Here is a 16,493-nt window from a genome sequence, read left to right as displayed (position 1 = left end):
AATTACTAATGATGTTGAATATCTTTCATGTTTCTTTTCCATTTGCATATTTTGCTTGGTGAAAATACTTTACCCATTAAAAAAAAGGGGGTATTTTCTTACTGTTGAGTTTTGAGAGTCTTTTATTTATCCTGCGAATATGTCCCTTATCAGCATAATGTTTTGCAAAAATTTTCTCCCTATCTGTGACTTTTCTTTCCTTTCTCCTAACAGTGTCTTTTGAAGAATAGTTTTTAATTTTGATGAAGTTCAATTTATCACTGTGTTCTTTTAGGAATTGTTTTGGGTGTCTTATCTCAGAAGTCTTTGCTTAATCCATAATCACAAAGATTTTCCTATTTTTTCTTTTAGAAGTTTTAGAATTTGAATTTAAATCTATGAAATTTAAAAAATTGTTTTATTTTTGTATATGGTATGAAATAAGGATCAAAATTCCTTTTTAAAAAATAAGGACATTCCAAACATTAAAGGTTGAAATATCACCAATCTTCTACAAACTCTGTTTGAGAATAGAACAAGGAAATACCAACTCATTTTATGAGGCCAATAAAATGTTGATTCCCCAGTCAACAATTTTTAAAACCACAAAATTCCCAAACACATACAAATTAAGCAGTATACTTAATGCTGAAAATTTTAAGTTAAATATCAGCAAAACAAATCCAGTAATATATATTATATAAAATGTATGTTTATTTCAAGCATTCAAGTCTTATTATATACCCAACTAATAGGATAAAAGAAAACATATAATCATCCTTACAGATATAGAAAAGGAATTTGATAAAATTCAATATCCATTCATCACTTAAAACTTAATGAACTAGGAATTTCTTCTTTTTTTGGTAGTCTTTAATTTTGAAAGAATTTTAGACTTACAGGAAAGTTCCAAAAAGTGAAAGAACTCCTTTATACCCTTCACCAAGAGTCTATAATTGTTTATATTTTAACATATTTGTTTTACCAATTTTGTCTATATTTTTGCGAACCATGTAAGAGTAAGTTGTAGATATATCTCTTCATCCCTAAAATAGTTCAGTATGTATTTTTTAAGGACAAGGAAATTCACTTATATAATCACAGTACAACTACCAAAATCAGGATACATTCATATAGTATAATCTATAGACCTTACTAAATATCACTAATTTTCCTAATACTATCTTTTGTAATTTTCTTAAAAAGTATTTCTTTCTGGTCCAGGATCCAATCCAGGATCACACACTGCTTAGTTGTCATGTCACTTTAGTCTTTTTAATTCCAAAATACTTCATTTTCTTTACTTTTCATTTTATGACCATGACATTTTAAAGAGTACAAACTTGTTATTTTGTAGCATATACCTCTATTGGTTTCAATTAATGTTTCTTCATGAATAAATTCAGATAATACATTTTTGGCAAGCATAGTAGAGAAGTGATATTGTCTCCATGCCTATATTACACCAGGATGCCCATGGCATTACTAACAATGGTATTGTCCCATTATTGTTAATGTTGACTTTGATCACCTTGTTCAGATGTCTATCAGATTCCTCTATTGTAAAATTATTATTTTCCTTGTAATAAAGAGAATTTTGTGTGGAAAATAAATAAATAAATAAATAAATAAGGACATCCTATTGTTCCAGTACTATTTGTTGAAAAGGCTTTCCTTTTTCCACTGCATTTTGCCCTGTATGCCTTTGTAGTTATCTGTATGTGTATGGCTTATTTCTGGACTATATATTCTGTTCCATTGGTGTACTTGTCTATCTTTATACCAATACCAAACTATTTTGATTACAGTAGCACTTAGAATAATTTTTGAAATCAGATAGTGTTAACTCTCCAACTTTCTTGTTTTCAGAGTTGTTTTAGTTATTCGAGGTCCTTTTCTAGGTTCCTACAATTCCATGTCTATAAGAAGTCCTACTGGGAATTTAATTGGAACTGCATTGAAATTTATAGATGAACTCGAGGATAACTGACATCCTAGTAACATTGAGTCTTCTGACATATGAATGAGTGTATTTCACAATTTATTTAGTTCTTTAATTTCTCTTAGCAGTTTGTTTCCAATGTGCATATTCTTCACATCTTTTGTCACATTTATCCTTAAGTTCACTTTTTGATCCTGTACTAAATAGTATTTTAAATTTTTTCAGTTTCCAATTGTGCATTGCTAGTATACAGAAATACAGATGTATATTGATCTTGTATCCTGAAACCTTGCTAAACTCACTTATTGCAACAGTTTTTGGCAGATTCCATCAGCTCTTCTACATTGAACATGTAATATGTAAATAGCAACTGTTTTTTGTTTTTATTAAGGTATCATTGATATACTCTTATGAAAGTTTCACAAGAAAAACAATGTGGTTATTACATTCACCCTTATTATCGAGAACCCCCCCCACACCCAACTGCAGTCACTGCCCATCAGTGTAGTAAGATGACACAGAGTCACTATTTGCCTTCTCTGAGCTACACTGTCTTCCCCATGATCCCCCAACAACATGTGTACTAATCCTAACACCCCTCAATCTCCTTCTCCCTCCCTTCCCACCCACCCTCCTCCACCCCTCCCCTTTGGTAACCACTAGTCCCTTCTTGGAGTCTGTGAGTCTGCTTAAATAGCAACTGTTTTTAACTTCTTCCTTTCCAATCTGGATTCATTTTATCCCATTTTCTTGTCAATTGTCTTGGTTAAAACCTCCATTACAATGTTGAATACAAGTGGTGAGATCAGATATCCTTGCCTTGTTCTGATCTTAGGGGTAAAGCATTCAGTGTTTATCATTAAGTATATTACATGTGGGGTTTTGTAGATGCTCTTCATCAGGTTGAGAACATTCCCTTTTATTTCAAGTTTGGTGAGAGTTGTTTTTTTTCTTTAATCAGGAGTGGATATTGGATTTGTCAGATTTTCTCTGCATGCATTGAGACAATCATATACTTCTTTTTTAGCTTGTTAAAATAATGAATTACATTTATTGATTTTTGTTAAACCAGTCATTCCTGTGATGACCCCTCTTAGTCATGATGCTTTTAAGTTATTTTATTATTGGACTCAATTTGCTAAAATTTTGTTTATAAAATGTTCACAATATGTACATATACAAAGATATATATATATATATACACACACATATATAAAATCCAGAATATATACACAACTCCTACAGCTCAATAATAAAAAAGACAAACAACCCAACAAAAAATTGGGCAAGACATATGAATAAAAGTTTCATAAAGACAGGCCAAGCAGCCAATGAGCACATGAAGAAGTGTTCCGTGTCATTAGTCATCACACCACAATAAGATATCTTTATTCACTCACTAGAATGACCAAAATGAAAAAGATGGACAGTACCAAATGTAGTGATGTGGAGGAGCAGGAATTCCCGTACATAGCTGATATTTACATAAACTATTATCACTTTGATATTACCAGTTTCTTAAAAAGCTAAGCATACATCTATTCTATAATTCAGCTGTTTCACTTCTAGGAATTTATTCAAGAAAAATGAAAAAGCAAACTTTGATAAATATGTTCATAGCAGCTTTACTCATAATAACTACACTGGAAACAGCCCAGATTTCTATCAACCCGAGAATGAGTACATCATTCTATATTCATATAGTGGAATACTACCCAGCAATAAAAATGAATGAATTATTGGTCCATTCAGTGACAATAAATCTCAAAAGTATTTTGCTGAGGAAAAGCAGCAGACAAAAATGCATTAAATATATTATGATCCCACCTTATGAAATTCTAAGGTCAGCAGAAATAACCCATGGTGACAGAAATTACCCTTTGATTTTAGATATACAGAATTGTCTGGTAAGGGACAAGAAAAGTTTCTGGGGTAATGGAAATGTTCTATGTCTTGATACCCATTGTCAAAAAAGATTCAATGGCACACCTAAAATATGAGCATTCCAGTGCTCTGAATTCTCAGCAAAATTCTAGGCTAAAGGGATTCTCAAGATGTGCTTTTATACACAGAATTCTTCCCACCCCGTTGGGGTTCTGTCCCATCAACCCACTGTTGTCAGAGGCTCTGCCTGATATTATAAAAAAATTTTAATGTTATGAGGGGTTTCTTTTTCCCTGAAATAACCAATAAATTCTTTCTAATTAACCACTGAGATGACTGGTTTTTCTCCACTGCTTGATTAAAATGGGGCATTACAGTTGTATATTTCCTAATACTAAACACACTGACTCCTGGAGTGAATATTCCTAAATCCAGGTGTTCTATACTATCTTTACTGACAGTATCTCCTTTGCATCAATAGTTCTGACAGACACTGGCTTTTAATTTTGCTCCCTTTCAGCTTTAACATATTGGTATCATTAAAGAGTTAAGTGTTCAGCTTAACACAGTTGTGTATCAAAGAGTTTTCTATTTCTTAAAGGGTGGAAATAATTCACAGGTAAAACAGTTTAGCTCTGGTAAAATACTTTTTGTGAGATAATTCTTTGAGGACTTTTTCAATTTAATCCAGAACATTTGGTCTGTTTAGGTTTTCAGTGTCTTCTTCAGTCAGTATTATGCTTTCCAGGGTTATATTTTCTTGGAAAAATGTCTTTTTCATCTAAGTTTTTAAGTGTTTTACCCCAAAAATATACAACCTTTTGATATTATTTTCTCTATGTTTATTTCCTTTTTCATTCCCAGTGTTACAAATTTATGTAATTTTTCTGGATCATGGTAGTTTGGAACTTACCCCAGTTTGTTTTTCTCAGAGTCCCCTTTTAACATTTATTTTCGGCTTTCATCTTTATTACATTCTTCTTTCTGTTTTGATTATAATTTTTCTAACTTCTTGTGTTGACCACTGAATTTATTTCCATTTGTTTTTGCTACCTTAGTATATCCATTTCGAGTAATTCAGACTTACTTTTGATCATCTTTTTATTTATTGTAAAATTACGGCAATTTTGAAATGTTAAAAAAAGGAAAGTCATATAATATCCCAAAACTCTTATTAATTAGCTACATTATTTCTGTGTCTTCTTCTAAACCCTTGTTCAAATGCGTACATAACACAACACAGTCTGAACAGGTATACATGTTTCACTACGTATTATAGATGTTTTCCATATTTCTATGCATTGTTCATAATTACACTTCAGAGGGACTTTGTGAAACAAACTGAAGAAGCCCAACTCTCTACCACTGGGGAACAATGAATACATAATGGCACTCTGGCTCTTTAGTACATTCAGTCATTTAATCAAGTATCATCAACCTATTTTGACCTCTCAGCAATAGCCTTTCCCACACAGGTTGATTACATTAATTAGTGCTGAAGGTAGTTTTGATCTCATTATTTCTCATTGGCAATTTTTCTAGATATCAAATGCCACCCAGGCTCAGCCCTTCTCTAGGACAAAACTTTAAACATACTTACAGAGCTTTTATATATTAAAATGAAGATGTAGTTTTTTCCCTTTGGTATGAGTTCTTTGGTGCCCAATAAAGTTAGAACCTTGACTGAAAGCTTTTCCACACTGATGGTATTTATATGGTTTTTCTCTAGTGTGTGTTCTCTTATGCTGGGTGAAGAATAAATGGAAACAAAGTTTTTCCACATTCATTAAACTTAGATGATTTTTCACCAGTATGGATTCTCTTGTGAACTGTAAGATGAGAGCTGTGGCTGAACGCTTTCCCACATTCGTTACATCCGTATGGTTTCTCCCCAGTATGCGTCCTTTCATGTTGTGTATATCAGGAGCAGTCACTAAAGGCTTTTCCACATTCATTATATTTTAGGTTTTTTCTCCAGTATGTGTTCTCTTATGCACATTAAGATTAGACATTCCACTGAAGGATCTTCCACATTCATCACATTTATAGGGTTTCTCTCCAGTATGAGTTCTGTGGTGTACATTAAGGTGAGAATTTTGGCGGCTGAAAGATTTTCCACATTTATTACATTTATAAGGTTTCTCACCAGTGTGAGTCTCTGGTGCAAGGTGGAGGTTCTGCCAGAAAGTCTTTCCACATTCATCACATTCATAGGCTTCCTCTCCACTGTGATTTCTCAGATGGTGAGAAAGAGATGAAAGATTCTTAGAGGCATTCCCACACCCATTACAAGGGGTAAAACAATCCCCTCTCTTTGCATTCACAGAATTTCTCTCCTGTATTAATTATATCATATGTAGAAAGATATATGCTCTAGTTATTATATTTACCACACTCATTCAATTTATACAGTTTTTTCAAGGCTTTTCCACATGAATTGCTTTTATAGGGTTTCTTCCCTACAAAGATTTCCTGATGATTTTTTAAAACAGAAGTATGCTGTAACCTTTGAACTCCTGAGTCAATCTGATGGAAATATTCTTTGATAAGGTATCTCTGTGAAGAAAATAAGTCTGAATTGAAGCTGCATTTTCCCACAACTTCTGCATGTAGTTCCTTATCCTGGGTCACTGCTTGCCCATCTTTATATTCTACTGGCCCCATGTGTCTTCTACTTTTCTGACCCATCCTCGGATTCCCAGTCATCTGCTATAGTAGAACATCAGGAGTCCCCAGTGCGGATTTTTTCAGGTTCGTGCTGCTGGATAACTACTCACCAGAAATGGCCTGTGTTGATGGCAATGGCTTTTAGGTCTGTTCTTTCATTCTAGGAGGAAGTGAAAAACAATTTGGGTGCTTGGGAAAAACTCCTAGAGTGAGAATGACGAGACAAAAGCAACAAGGTGTAAACAACATGAATGAATGTGTTTAAATATCAACTAAAGGAACAGACAGAACTTTGAGAAGCCACAAAATGTACACACAGAATAAGAGGAATCCCAGGAAGACTGATCGACAAAAAGACTGATAAGGAAAACAGACATAGGGGATGCACGTGGAGCACTGTGGGTGCTTGGGCCACGTCTGTGAGGCAGACAGGAGACTTGACTCAGCTCCCCAGAAGCCTGAGTCTTACCAGGTGGGGAGGCCTTAAGTTTTGACTGGGGGGAGGAAGCTATGGAATCGACTCTATGAGGAGGGCTTTGCAATGTCAAGTAAAACAAAGAAGGGGGCCCAAAATCCTGCAGACGGTTTTTCCTTGAGTCCTTAGCTGAACTCTTGCTGCAAATGCATTGGAGAAGGCTCCCTAACATGTGACAACATTTACTAGGGGGCAAAGAAGAGGGTTCAGAAGGCATGCAGTGTTGGGAGGCACTGGAGTTCTGACCCAGTTAGGGCAGAGTGAGCAACCCAGTCACTGAGCAGACACCCTAGAAAGCTACACCTAAGAGAAAAGACCATGCCCTAGGAGTAAGGACTACACCCAAAGACTAAATTGGAACCAAAGTAACCCTATCTTAAATTCTAAAACCAAGCCTTACTGGGATCAGTGATTTGTAGTAACTTAACTGCCAGAGAGAACAAAACTCATACGTTTTGGTAGAAGACAACAGTCCAAAGTCTGCACAATATATTATCCAGTGTCCAGTATACAAAAATGAACTAGACATGTAAAAGAATCAGGAAAACATGCCTCATAATCAAGAAAAAAAAGAAGAAACAGACATATCAAACATTAGAAGTAGCATAAAAAGATTTTAAATTAACTATTATACACATAAAGAATTTTGTAGAAAAACTGAAAAAAGGACCAAGTGAAAATTCTAGAACTAAAAAAATACGTAGTATCTGAAGTAAGCCATGGATGGACTTAACAGCAGACTGGACACAGCAGAAGTAAGAATCTATGAATTCAAAGGCAGGCAAGTAGAAGATTTATGATACAAAGGGAGAGAAAGGAATTTAAGAACAGAACATCTGAGAATATATTCGTAAATGACATATCCAACAAGGGGTTAACATACAAAATATATAAAGAACTCACATGCCTCAACAACCAAAAAGCAAATAACCCTACTAAAAAATGGGCGGAGGATATGAACAGACACTTCTCCAAAGAAGAAATTCAGATGGCCAACAGGCACATGAAAAGATGGTCCACATCACTAATTATCAGAGAAATGCAAATTAAAGCCACAATGAGATATCACCTCACACCAGTTAGGATGACCAACATAGAAAAGACTAGGAACAAATGCTGGCGAGGATGCAAAGAAAGGGGAACCCTCCTACACTGCTGGTGGGGATGTAAACTAGTTCAACCATTGTGGAAATCAGTATGGAGGTTCCTCAAAAAACTCAAAACAGAAATACCATTTGACCCAGAAATTCCACCCCTAGGAATTTACCCTAAGAAAACAACTTCTCAGATTCAGAAAGACATATGAACCCCTGTTTATCGCAGCACTATATACAATAGCCAAGAAATGGAAGCAACCTAAGTGTCCATCAGTAGATGAATGGATCAAGAAGATGTGGTACATATACACAATGGAATATTATTCAGCCATAAGAAGAACACAAATCCTACCATTTGCAACAACATGGATGGAGCTAGACAGTATTATGCTCAGTGAAATAAGCCAGGCAGAGAAAGACAAGTACCAAATGATTTCACTCATCTGTGGAGCATAAGAAGAAAGCAAAAACTGAAGGAACAAAACAGCAGCAGACTCAAAGAACCCAAGAATGGACTAACAGTTACCAAAGGGAAAGGGACTGGGGAGGGTGGGTGTGAAGGGAGGGAGAAGGGGAGTAAGGGGGCATTACGATTAGCATACATAATGTAGGGGTGGGCACGGGGAAGGCAGTATAGCACAGAGAAGACAAGTAGTGACTCTATAGCATTTTCCTATGCTGATGGACAGTGACTGTAATGGGTATGTGGTGGGGACTTGATAATGGGGGTAATCTAGTAACCACAATGTTGCTCATGTGATCTTATATTAATGATACCAAAAATAATAATAAAAATAAAATAAAATAAAAAAATAAAAAATTACTAAACACCCATATTAAAGAATAAAATTGTTTAAGTGGATTACAGATAAGACCCAAATAAATGCTATTTACAAGACACTCACTTTAACATTTCAACAGATAAGGGGAAAGCATAAGAAAACTGACTTCAATACAAGAAAGACATTTGGCTATATTAACATCAAACAAAGCAGATTTTAAGACAAGATACTACCAGAGGAAAAGGGCACTTCACAGTGATAACACAGTACGTTCAAAACGCAGATGCAACAATCCATCACCACACCTAGTAAGGGAGCTTCAAAATACATAAAGCAAAAATTTGTTTAAAAAATATATACATATACAAATGAAGTCATAGGTGGAAATTTAACAGTTTTCTGTCAATAGTTGATAGAACAAGTAGACAAGACAATCCATCAGAATATAGTGTGTACAACACAACTAAGCAACTTGACTTAATTGACATTTATCAAACACTATGCCCAACAACAGCAGAATACACATTCACCAAAACACACATCTACTGTGTCATAAAAACATTTCTCAATAAATTTGAAATGACTGAATTCATACAGAATATGTTCTTCAACTACAATGTAAATAATCTAGACATCAATAACAGAAATCTCCTCATATCTGGAAATTAAATAATGTACTTCACAAATCAAAGAAGAAATCAGACTCCTGTTGTATTTTCATTATTGTTCAGTTCAAAACATGTTTTGATAGGAAAATAAAATTTGAAAATGTACAGGATGCTGTTAAAATGATGCTTAAAGAAAAATGTATAGCTATAAATGCAAACATTAGGAAGGATTTCAGAAAGCATTAAAAATAATAACCTGATCTTCTACCTCAAGAAAACAGAAAGAAGGAAAGCAAATTAAACCAAGACAAATGAAGGAAATAAAGCGTAGAAATCAATGAAACAAAGGAAGGGAAAAAAAAATCATGTCAACAGATGCATAGAGAGCATTTGATAAAAGATAACACCTATTCATGATAAAACCCAGCAAACCAAAAGGAATAGAACTTCCTCAGTCTGATAGAATATCAGACCATATTTGATGGTGGAATACTGAATGTTATCCCCTAATGTCAGCATGTCCATTGTCATCACTTTAATGTACTATTGTACTGGATAACCTATAGTGACAGACATTATAAGAATGTCATATTGGGGGAGTACTAACTGGATAAGGGCTTAAAAGAAATGTATGAAGAAATGAAAATAGTCTATGTGTGAACTGCAGTATGGGTTACACAAATACACATCTGTAAAACATTATTGCACTATATTCTTAAGAATTGCATGTCTCACTGTATGTTAATTTCACATATTTTTTTGAAGTACTAGATGTCCTAGTCAGTTTAATACCATGAAAAAAGGAAAAACATAAAAAGTAGAAAGGAAAAAATAAAGCACTCTTATTTGCTGATGACATGACTGTGTAAGAAATCCAAGGAAACTGACAAATTACTAGAACAGGTAAATCATTTTAGCAAGTTCACAGGCCAATCAAAAAACAAATTATATTTATATACACTAGCAGCAGTTAGAAAATGAAATTAAGGAGCAATAGTATTTGTAACAGCATCAAAAATACAAAATGCCTACAAATAAATTTAATAAACATGTGCAAAACACATCTATACACTTAAGAAGTGTAAAATGTTGCTGAGAGAAATGAAAGGACTTAAATAAAAACACCATGATCAAGAATTAGAAAGCTCAACATATTGAGATGGAAGTTCTTCCCAAACTGATCTATAGATTTAAGACACTACAAATCAAAATCCAAGTAGGAAATTCCGTGGAATTAAAAAGCTTGATAATTTCTAATATTCCACATAAATTTATATGAAAATGCCAGGACCTGGAATAACCAAGACAACTGTAACAAAGTGACAGGCTGATGTTCACTACCTCATTTCAAGACTTACTGTGGAGCTACAATAGTTAAAACATACGATATTAGTAAAGGACTAGAAAAATACAGTGGAAGAGAACAGTGAAACAGATCCACATATACGCAGTCAATGGATTTTCAACAAATGCTATAGTACAATACACTGGAGAAGAAAGATTTTTCACTAACTAATGCTGGAACAACTGAATAACCATAAGAAAAAATAGATACCTTGTCTATTACCTCACATTTACATAAAATTAATTCAAGGTGGATTATAGGTCTTAATGTAAAAGCAAAAACGTTATAAAGTACCAGAGGAAAACAGGAGAATATCTTTGTAATCTTGACATAGTCGAAGATTTTTAGGACACTAAAAACAACAACAAAACCCTAACCATAAAAGAAAAAATTTATAAAATCAGATCTTGTTAATCTATTATCCAGCACTCCCAATATTTACCCCAGAGGAAAAAAAAAACAGGTCCACTAAAAGCTTTGCCCAAGAGTGTTCATAACAGCATTATTCATAACAGCCCCAAACTGGAGACAACCCTAATGTTCATCACAGGTGAATAAATAAATAAAATGTGGTCCACTCAAGAAATGGAGTATTAGCAATAAGAAAAACACAAACTAATAATGCATATATCAATCTAAAAAGTCTTAGGGTAAAGCTTTACACAAAAGAAATGACGATTCTCTTTAAATGAAGTTCTAGAAGAGGCTAAAGTAACCTATGGTGGAATAAATCTGAACAAAGGAACTTTGTGAGATAGTGAAGAAGTTCTCAAGCTCCATTTGGGTGATAATTACATAATATGTAAATTTGTCAAAATTTTCCATTAAACTTGTACGTTTAAAAAACTACTGTTATGGGGTATGTGGGAGGACTTGATAATAGGGGGAGTATAGTAACCATAATGTTGTTTAAGTAATTGTACATTAATGATACCAAAACAAAACAAAACTACTGTTACCAAAAAACAAAATAAAAAGACCCATTGCCTTCAAAGTAACAATAACAAGACGGAGGGTTAACGCCTTAACACGGAGTCCAGAAGACAACAGCACAGCGTCTTCAGAGTGCTAAAACAAACAAAACCTGCCAACTTAAAATTCGCTGCCTAAAAGTATCTTTTCAAAATGAAGATGAAATAAGGCATTTTCGGGCAAACACAAAGACGAATTTTGTCATTCTAAAAGACAAGATACAGGACAAAAGGAAAAAAATGATCCCAGCTGATAATGGAAATGCCAAAGGTAATGAAAAATAGAATAGATATGAACGAACATACATAAACACCTTAAAGACCCTTTCCCCGTCTCACCTGGGTAGGAATCTGGGGAGAGTCCTCTGTCCATCATTCGTGGTTCCACTCCCAGTTCCAGCTGGGCAATGATGTCTGGCTGGGGTCCCCAAGGCCCTGACCAGGTGAGAGATCAGGCTGTGAGGTTGCGGTGAGAAGGAATCTTTAGGGTCAGTAACCCCACACTCCCAACCGAGTAAAACCCACTGTGCTGGGACGCATGGGAAGCAGGTCAGCATAGCGAACAGCCTCACTCACAGTGATGAGGTGCCCAAAGGTCTCCAGCATCACGTCCTGGTACAGAGTCCTCGGGGCAGGGCCCACCAGCCCCCACTCCTCCTGGGTGAGGTCCACAGCTACGTCACCCAAGGTCATCTGCTTCTGAAACAGCACATGTCTGCTGAGCCAAGATCCTTATTCCTGCGAAGCTCCCAGAAGGGCAGGGAGAGGGATACATGGGAAATGAGGATGGGCCCAGGTGTACAGGGAGCTGTCCCGAAAGGGTTCTGGCTTCAAAGGGATACACTTCCGGAGGCCCTGCGTCACTGGGGGGGGTCCATCAGCCAGCTCAGAGGGGAGCCCACCAACACTGAAATGTCTACCTCCTGAGTATCTCACCCATTTCTTGATCAACTAGTTATCTTCCACAAGATCAAAATGTACAGTTTCCTTTAAAATTCCCCTTCCCTTTTTATATCACCTAGTATAAAAAGATAAAAAGACGAAAACATAAATGTTTGCTCATGACAGTGTCAACATTTGCCGTGGTACCAAAGCACTTCACCTAATACAAGTTCTCTTAATCCTAAGAAGTATCAGGAAGCAGTTCTCACTTCCTGGTATCTGGTTTTTTGTTTTTTTTTCAAATGAAGAGCCTGAACTCAGAGGTTTGCAGGTTTTGGAATCATGATTATGCTGGCTTTATGCCTTTGGGTCTGGAGTTTTCTTGCTGGGAGGTTTTTGGGTAGCTCTTTAATGGTTACAGGGCTTTCCTGACACATTTGAAGACCGCAGACCAGTCAGCCTGTCCACCTCTTCTATTCCCCTCCTTGGCCAGAAGGACGGCAGAAGGACAGGCTGAGCGGAAGTTCAGGGGAAGCCAGACTGAGAAAGGGACGGTGGGTGTAGTCACAGCAGGGTGAGGGCCTCCGGAAAAAGCAAGGCAGGATCTTTACAGTCAGAGCAATGTAACTACATGCAAGGAAACCCCCTACTAAAGCTCTGTTTTAGACATTAAACTCTACAGTCTTTCTTCAGTGAGATCAGTTAATATTCCCCAGATAAAGAAGAGTAGCACATGTTTTATGCTAATCATTTATAATCATGTGTAAGATTCACTTTAACATATTAAAAGGCCCAGGCCTATGTGCTGTCTTTCCTCCTTCAGATCTGATGAAGTGATTTTGCAAATTGGCCAAACTAATTTAGCATGCAAGCCCAGCCATAACACAGTAAAAGACAAGAAGGATTCCACCTTAAAGATAAGACTGCGCTTAACTTACTCTTTAGCAAACAATGCCTCAGCCCACGTTGGGGGCTGAGCAGGTGGCCTTGTTTCATATGCCCCCAGACCAAGATGCTGGTATCTCGGGGAGAAATCAACAGAGCAGGCGGTTACTCGTATCAAGTTAATTGTAAATATCCTAGGACCACTTAACAAGTCCACAACCCTAAGCTTTTTTTCCTGTTCTGGAAAAATACTCATCTGCCTATAAAAGCCCCTCGACAACGCACCACCCTGGACTCTCCTGTCCCCTCCTGGCGAGAGCCGGGAACTCTGTCCTCTCACTTTATCTCTAAATAAAAGCGTGTACCTTGCTCTCCTACCTTGTGTGTGAAGCTCATTCTTCGGCTTCGGGAACAAGAACCCCGGCATCAAGACCAAGGTGCACAAGTTTGCAGGGTCGCTCGCACCGGCCCTGGGGGAGAGGGGCGGCCCGGCAGGGTCCGCGTACGGCCCGTCGGGAGGGAGAGAAGCGGCCCCTCTCCGGGGAGGCGGGGGCTGCCAGCGGCCCCGCGGCCGCCATCTCTTCCGACTGCGAGGCCTCCGCCGGTCAGGGCCGGGAGCGGCGCGAGGGGCCAGGCCGACCGCAGCCCCGGGTCGTCTGCGCCCCGCCAGCACCTCCACCTTCCCGGCGCCTCGGCCTTGCCCGCCCCGCTGGGCTCGCTCTGCCCCCAGCCGAGACCGGCCCGAGCGGACGTACCGAGGCCTCCCCTCCGCGACCTGCGGCGAGACGCGGGGCGGTGCAGCCGGGGCTAGAAGGTATAGCTGGGCCGGCGTTACGACCTCCAGAGGCGCGCGCGGTGGGCGGTTCCGGAAAGTCCGGGGAGCTTCGGGCCGAGAACTGTATACGTCACAGGAGATTATATTTACGTAAGCTTAGTCCGCCAGGCGGCGCGCGCGGACACCCGGGGCCTTCTACTACATCTCCCAGAAGGCTCCGCGGTGTGTCGCGTCCTCCTCCAGACTGGGGGCCGCATTGGCGGCTCCGGCGTGTGGGCGTCACCCGGGAGCGAAGCCTTCTGGCATCTGTACTCCGTGGCCCCAGGTCCCGGCCTCCGGGCGCCGGAACGCCCCCGCTGGAAGGCTCGGGGTCGGAGCGGGGGCCCATCTGAGGCCGCCTGCTACCGCGCCCGCTGTCAGAAGTGCCACCTGCACAGATACACCTTCCTGGGGACGAAATACAGATGAATGTCGCGATGTGCTTTTTACATGAGACAAAGACACGTGTTTAAATGTGTTCACGTCTAGGTGTTTCTGCCTATTGGGTGGGTAATCAAGGCAGGCCTCAATTACCAGACAGTACTTCCAAAAAATGTAAATTTGGGGCTTTTTCAGTTAAGTCACTAGTTCTGTTATTATAATCGAGATGTTCATATTATTTATGTTCTCTTGACGATTATGTAAAATTAACCTTGCTTGCGTCATTTTTTCTTACTGTATATTATTTTATCGTTATTGAATTTGGAAAACGTTTCCTATGCTGACAACATAAAATTCTGGAAGCAGAACTTACGTCTGGAAACAGGTTTGGAGATGGAGACTTGACGCGCCTTCTCTTGTGGATCTGTTCTCCCCTCTGAGAAGGAGCCCTCCAAGTGGGGCATGTGTGTGACTTAGGTGAAGTATCCCTTCCACTGGAAATGTGGGCATCTCACAGAACCCTGAGTCTGAGCTACTGCTTGACGTCAGATGTTTTCCACATCTTTTTCACATCCCATACATATGTACGGTCATTTTCTGTACAGAGTGGATTTACCAGTCCATGTTCTCCACTGTCCTTTGCAGTTCTTTAAAGAATTTTCAAAAAGTTTCTCTTATGGAGAGTGGGATGTACACAAAATTAGACAGCAGAGAACAATGAAATGTGGGCTGCCAAAATGCATGCAGCCTGAGCACCATCAACCTAGAGCTAGCCCTCCCCCAGACTCTGCCATTTTGAATCATTTGAAAGCCAATCTCAGACAGTATACCTTTATATAAAACAAGATACGTTTCCTAACATAACCAAAATCCTGTTATGAAAACTGTAGAAAAATAACAAGGTCTTTACACCACCGAATATTCAATATCCAAATTTACAATTATCTCAATTTTTCAACAGTTTGTTTTTTTAAACAAATCAGGATATAACAAAGCACCACGCTTTGTTAATGGAGTAAGTCTCTTGTTTTTTGATAACAGCTTTTTTGAGCTATAATTCACATAACATAACATTCACCCATTTAAATGTACTATTCAGTAGTTTTTGGCATATCCACAAAGCTGTGCAACCGTCCCAGAATTGATGTTAGGATATTTCTTGACCCCAAAAAGAAATGTTGTCCTCCTTAGCCATCACCCACCAATCTCTTCTCCCCTCAGCCCTAGGCAACCAATAATCCACCTTCTGTCTCTATGGAATTGCCTCTTCTGGACATTTCATATAAATTAAAGCATTCAATATATGGTCTTTTGTGACAGGCTTTTTTCACTTAGCACAATTATTTTTAAGGTTCAGCCATGTTGTAGCCTGTCTCAGTACTTCATTCTTTTTCACGGACAAATATCATTCCATTGTACGACTATGGCATATTTTGCTTCTCCATCAGAATTTTTTAGTTGTTAGCACTTTTTGTCTGCTCTTAACATTTGTGCTCAAGTTTTTGCACAGACATATGTTTAATTTCTCTTGTGTATCTGTCTAAGAGTGGAATTACCAGGTCATAAAGAAGTTCTACATTTGGCCTTTTGGAGAGTTGCCAGATTGTTTTCCAAAGTAGCCGCACCATTTTGCATTCCCACCAGCAACTTACCCACATCTCCACCAATACTTGTTATCATCTTTAATGTTATTATTATTATTATTGCATCATAGGCCTTTTTCAAACGTTTTTATTTGTGAAAAATTTTAACAGTACATACAAAGAGAATACTAATGACCA

The 16,493-nt window shown here is 37.9% G+C and overlaps 1 long non-coding RNA gene across 1 annotated transcript; it reads right to left on the bottom strand.

The window, feature by feature from the left end:
- Window positions 1–3,024: 3,024 nt before the first annotated feature.
- LOC118920196 (uncharacterized) lies at window positions 3,025–14,259 on the bottom strand. The gene is made up of 3 exons (XR_005027787.2): window positions 12,090–14,259; window positions 6,583–6,632; window positions 3,025–6,040 (listed from the first exon to the last, which is right to left on the bottom strand). It is a non-coding gene; the product is annotated as an uncharacterized LOC118920196 (long non-coding RNA).
- Window positions 14,260–16,493: the final 2,234 nt, after the last annotated feature.

This window comes from Manis pentadactyla (assembly GCF_030020395.1).
Source record: "Manis pentadactyla isolate mManPen7 chromosome 15 unlocalized genomic scaffold, mManPen7.hap1 SUPER_15_unloc_1, whole genome shotgun sequence".
NCBI classification, from domain to species: Eukaryota; Metazoa; Chordata; class Mammalia; order Pholidota; family Manidae; genus Manis; species Manis pentadactyla.
The sequence above is the reverse complement of the archived record's forward strand: the minus strand, read 5'-3'. Positions and strand labels throughout refer to the sequence as shown.